Source organism: Lontra canadensis, unplaced genomic scaffold (genome assembly GCF_010015895.1).
Source record: "Lontra canadensis isolate GAN:19392208 unplaced genomic scaffold, GSC_riverotter_1.0 scaffold2646, whole genome shotgun sequence".
NCBI classification, from domain to species: Eukaryota; Metazoa; Chordata; class Mammalia; order Carnivora; family Mustelidae; genus Lontra; species Lontra canadensis.
In genome coordinates, this window is record NW_022633630.1 from 1 (window position 1) to 5,424 (window position 5,424).

General features: G+C 50.9%; 1 pseudogene; it reads left to right on the forward strand.

Moving 5' to 3' along the window:
* The first annotated feature begins 2,990 nt into the window (after nucleotides 1–2,990).
* On the forward strand, nucleotides 2,991–4,223 carry LOC116863733 (annotated as a pseudogene).
* Nucleotides 4,224–5,424: the final 1,201 nt, after the last annotated feature.

The following is a 5,424-nucleotide window of genomic DNA, read 5'->3' on the forward strand; positions in this document are numbered from 1 at the left end:
GAGTTCCTCCTCCTGTCTGTCCGCCTGACCTGAGCCTCTGCCGATCCTGTGGTGTCTAGTCACAGCACGGGCACCCAGAGGTCGTGCCTTCCCACTGGGGCCCCATCCCGTGCCCGGCGAGGAAACCAGTCCTACTGCGGGGTATGTGGGCAGCTGCCCTCTAGCCGCTCAGGATGGTGATGGAGGGTCTCATCCCCCAGGGGGGAACGGGGAAGGCATTCAGTGAGGACAGCTCCTTGTTCATCTGATATGACCAACAGCCTGTCCCTAACACCGGCCATGGGTATTGTTTTTCTGTCAAACACACCATAAAGGGAGCCCCTCAAATCGCTCACTGGAAGGTTCTAGAAGGAGCTCCATCAGAGTCATGGTGGCTATGCTCAGAATTGGAAGGGTTTATGAGGCTTACTCTGGGTTAAGGGCATTTGCACACCCAGTCACCCCTACGCTGGGAACAGAAAGGTCACTCTAAACAAAACCAGCCCAGTTCTACCAGCAACCTGGGACGGACACCACGGGGACTGCAGCCGTCCTGTCACATGCAGGGAGAGTCACTGGTTAAGCAGGGACTGGTCTCACCACCCGGGTCTTTAGTGGGCGGCCCCCATGGGAATCCAGGTTTTGTGGCACAAACCTTTGGTCGTGGCTCCCAGCTGGTTAGTTGGGACGCTGTGCCCTGGGGTTCCCCTGGGCCCCAGGAGAGAACCGGCCCCGTGGGAACGGCAGCCCACAAGCTCCCTCTCCTGAAGGCCGGGTAGACACGCTCGGCTGTGACGGCGCGGTCGTCTGGCTGAGGGCTCTGTCCCCGCCATCGGTTTGCAGACCTCACAGCCCCGACTGGATTCACCCCGTGAGCCTTGAGCGATGGCCCAACAGTCTGTCCTACTGAACACCCGTGTATCTTCAGAGAGAACAGCTGTCCCCCAGACCACGGTGGCTTGGACACCTGCTGCCTCGCAAGGAGGCACCTGTGTCATGATCCAGGCAGAACGTGGTGTGTTCGTCCCTGATGCGCCTGCTGCTGTGTCACGTTTCTCGAGTCTCACGTGGATGCGGGGAGCGTCCTGAGTGGTCAGACCCCGGCCTCGGGGACTTCAGAAATCAGTGGTTGGGATCATGGGCCTCTTGATGGGGAACACTGCTGCTCATTTGGGGGACAGTTGTCTTATTCTGGGCTTTGTCTTGTCTGTACCTGTGTCGTTTCTGTGGCCTCTGCCTCTAGCACCGCGGGACAGCTGCCACAGGGCCACCTCCGGGCTCGGGAAACCCCTTCCTGACCCCTCGGGACCCAGGCAGAACGGAGGTTCACGGGAGGTTGTAAGAGCCGGCACGAGGGGTGGGTGCCAGGAAAGGTCAAGGAGAGGCCGTGACCACCACTTGCCGTGATCCGGACTCAGAGGCTCCACACCTCTGCCCTGTCTTTGGAATGTGGGTTTCTCCTGCTGTCCCTGCTCCCAGAGGCTGCTCCAAGGATGTGGCCTTGAGACAGTGATGTGGCGTTGAGACCGTCTGGACGGTCTCGTGACTGAGCCCAGGTACGACCTCGGTACAAGCCTCTAAGAGGGGGCAGGCGGGTGGGGGGGGGTCTTCTCCTCTTGCTGCTGCCCAGGAAAAGCCATGGACGGGAGTTCCCCTGCTTCTCAAACTGTCACCTACCGATGTGCAGTGGCCTGTCCCTTTCCTTGGTCTCTCCCTGTCCTCAGAGCAGCGGCCCGGTTCACATCACCTCTGGGAGGTTCACATCACCTCTGGAGGCTCCCAAGGAGCTTGCAGACCATCAACCACTGATTAGATCATTAACCATCAATCACAGATGCTATGTCCAGACTTTGACAGAAAGGGGACACCTTAGACTCCACCAAAAAGTGACTAAGCAGACACAGGAGTTCAGAGAAGCTGCAGGATACAATATCGATATGGAGAAACCCGTTGCTTTCCTACAGTCCAATAACGAAGGAGCAGAAAATAAATTAAGAAACACCACCACTTGGGGCACCTGGGTGGCTCAGTGGGTTAAGCCTCTGCCTTCAGCTCCAGTCATGATCTCAGGGTCCTGGGATCAAGTCCCGCATCGGGGTCTCTGCTCAGTGGGGAGCCTGCTTCCTCCTCTCTCTCTCTCTGCCTGCCTCTCTGCCTACTTGTGATCTCTGTCTGTCAAATAATAAATTTTAAAAATCTTTAAAAAAAAAAAACACACCACTTTCAATCACACAAAAAACTATATAAAACATCCAAGAATAAGTTAAACCAAACAGATGAAAGACCTGTACCGTGAAAACCATAAAATACTGACGAAAGAAACTGAAGGCAACACAATCAAGTAGAAAGACCTTCCATGCTCTTGAGGTGGAATATCAAGAATGGTTGAAACGCCTCTACTACCTAAGACTGTCTACACTTTCCTGCGATTCCTATCCAAATACCAGCATTTCCACAGAGCTAGAACCACCAATCCTAATATTTGCATGGAACTACAAAAGACCTTGAGTAGGTAAAGCAATCTTGGAAAAAAAAAAAACAAAAAAAAACACAGCTGGTGGCATCAGAATTCCAGACTTCAAGCTTGGTTACAAATCTGTCACCATCACGACAGCATGGTACTGGCCCAGAAACACAGAGATCGATGGAACAGAGAGCCCAGAGATGGGCCCTCCACTCTCCCGTCGATCTCCCACAAGGCAGGGATGACTATCCCATGGGAAAAGTCTCCTCGACAAACGGTTCGGGGGGAACTGGACAGCCACATGCAAAAGAATGAAATTGACCCACCTCCTTCCACCACGTACAAAAATAAATTCACGATGGATGAAAAACCGAAATGTGAGACAGGAAACCGTGGCAACCCCAGGGGAGAACACAGGCCGTCGCCTCTCTCTTACTGGCCGCAGCAACTTCTTTCTAGGCACGTCTCCTGAGGGGAGGGATCAAAACCAAAAATGAACTAGTGGGATTCCATGAAAATAAAAAGCTTCTAGACAGGAAGAGAAATAATGACCAAAACTAGAAGGCAGCCCTCTCATCTCCCCACGATAGCGTGTGCTCGCCCACTGATATCTGTGTTCTCCGAAAAGGAGGAATCATCTGGCAAAAGTGTTACTCTGCCTGCTGTGTTCAAGGCTCCCATTCGACCAGATATTGTGAACTTTGTTCACATCGACTTGCCCCAAAACAGCAGACAGCCATGCGCTGTCAGTGAGTCAGCAGGTCATCAAACCGGAACTGAGTCTGGGGACTGGCAGAGCTGTGGCTCCAGTGCCCGGAGTTCGAGGCGGTGGGACTCTCCGTTCTGGCCAGGCTGCTTTTGGAAACAGGTGTCGTGGGGGCCACATGTTTGCACCCACCAAAACCTGGCGCCGTTGGCATCGCAGAGTGAACACGACACAGAGGCGGTATGCCCTCTGCTCTGCCCTGGCTGCCTCGGGCTTACCAGCGCTGGTCATGTCTAAAGGTCTTCATACTGAGGAAGTTCCTGAACTTCCTTTGGTGGCCGAAGATAAAGTTGAAGGCTACAAGAAGACCAAGGAGGCTGTTTTGCTTCTTAAAAAACTTAAAGCCTGGAATGATATCAAAAAGGTCTATGCCTCTCGGCAAATGAGAGCTGGCAAGGGCAAAATGAGAAACCGTTGTCGTATCCAGTGCAGGGGACCTGCATCATCTACTGTGAAGACAGCGGTATCATCAAGGCCTTCAGAAACATCCTGGAATTACTTTACTTAATGTAAGCAAACTGAACATTTTGAAACTTGCTCCTCGTGGGCATGTGGGACGTTTCTGCATTTGGACCGAGAGTGCTTTCCACAGGTTAGACGATCTGTATGGCACTTGGCAGAAGCCTGCCTCCCTCAAGAGTCAGTACAACCTTCCTGTGCATGAGATGCTTAATACAGACCTTAGCAGAATCTTGAAAAGTCCAGAGATCCAAAGAGCCCTCCGAGCACCACGCCAGAAGAGTCATCACCGGGTCTGAAGAAGAACGCAGGGGAGAACTGGAGAATCAGGTTGAAGCTAAACCCCTATGCAAAGACCATGCGCTGGGCCAAGAATCTCAAACTCTGGGTAGATGAGGCGGCAGCAGCCTTAGAAGCCAAATCAGATGAGAAGGGGGTTCCAGGCAAGAAGCCTGTGGTGGGGAGAAAGGCTGCAGCTACGAAGAAATCAGCCGCTGACAAGAAGCCTGCAGAAAAGAATCCCTCTGCAAGGAGCCAGCTGCCTAAGAACTTAACGTTTGCTCATAAAAGTCCAATAATTTTGAATACCTAATTTTGAATAAAGACGTGATCAAAGCCAAAAAAAAACAAAAAACAAAACAACTAGAAGGCAACCTACAGAATGGGAGGAGACATCTGCACATGATGTATCCAATGAACCCAAGAGCTACTAATCAAAGTAGATGAAGAATTTATAAAACTCAACACCCCAAAGTAGGAATAATCCTATTAAAAATGGGCAGAAGACATGAACAGACACTTCTCCACAGAAAACCTACAGATGGCCAGCGGACACACGAAAAGATGCTCAAAATCACTCATCACCCGGGAAGTGCCAATCAAAACCAGCACGAGATACCAGCGCACACCAGTCAGAAGGGCTGAAATCGAGGAGTCAGGAAACAGCAAAGGTTGCGAGGATGTGGAGAAAGGGGAATTCTCACGCATTGTGCATGGGAAGGCAAATTGGTGCAGCCAGTCGGGACAACAGCATGGAGGGTCAGCAGTTAGGAATGGAGCTACCCCACAACCCAGCAACTGCACTCCTGGGTGTTTACCCCACAAACACAAAACCACTAATTCACAGGGACACGTGTGCCCCTGTGTTTAGAACAGCAGTGTCCACAATGGCCCGATCGTGGAAAGAGCCCAGATGTCCATCAGCTGATGGATGGAGAAGGACGGTGACGGAATATTACTTGGCCATAAAAAAGAATACAATCTTGCCAGTTGCGATCAGAGACAGAAGAAGAGGGTATTATGCCAAGTGACGTCAGTCACTCAGAGAAACACAAATACCGTATGATTTCACTTGTATGTGGAATTTACTAAACAAGACCTATGAGCAAAGAGAAAAAAGAGACAAACTAAGAAACAGACTCTGAACTGTAGGGAGCACTGACGGTGACTGGTAACTAATGCTACCAGAGGCGAAGGGGTGGGGACAGGGAAATAGGTGATGGGGGTTGATGAGTGAACTTACACCATGATGAAAAAAATTAAATGAGCAGTTAACATCCAGTCCTAATGAGGCTGTGGGGAAACAGATGTTCAGAGATTTGCTAGTAGGAGCAAAAATTGTTTCTGCCTTTTGCATAGTAATTGGACAGTAGATCCTATTAAAATGAAAAAAAAATATTAATTCATATTCCATTTTGGGGAATCTCTCCCCAAGCCACTACTTGTAGTGGCTAAAGCCAGAGAACCTCTTTTGAGA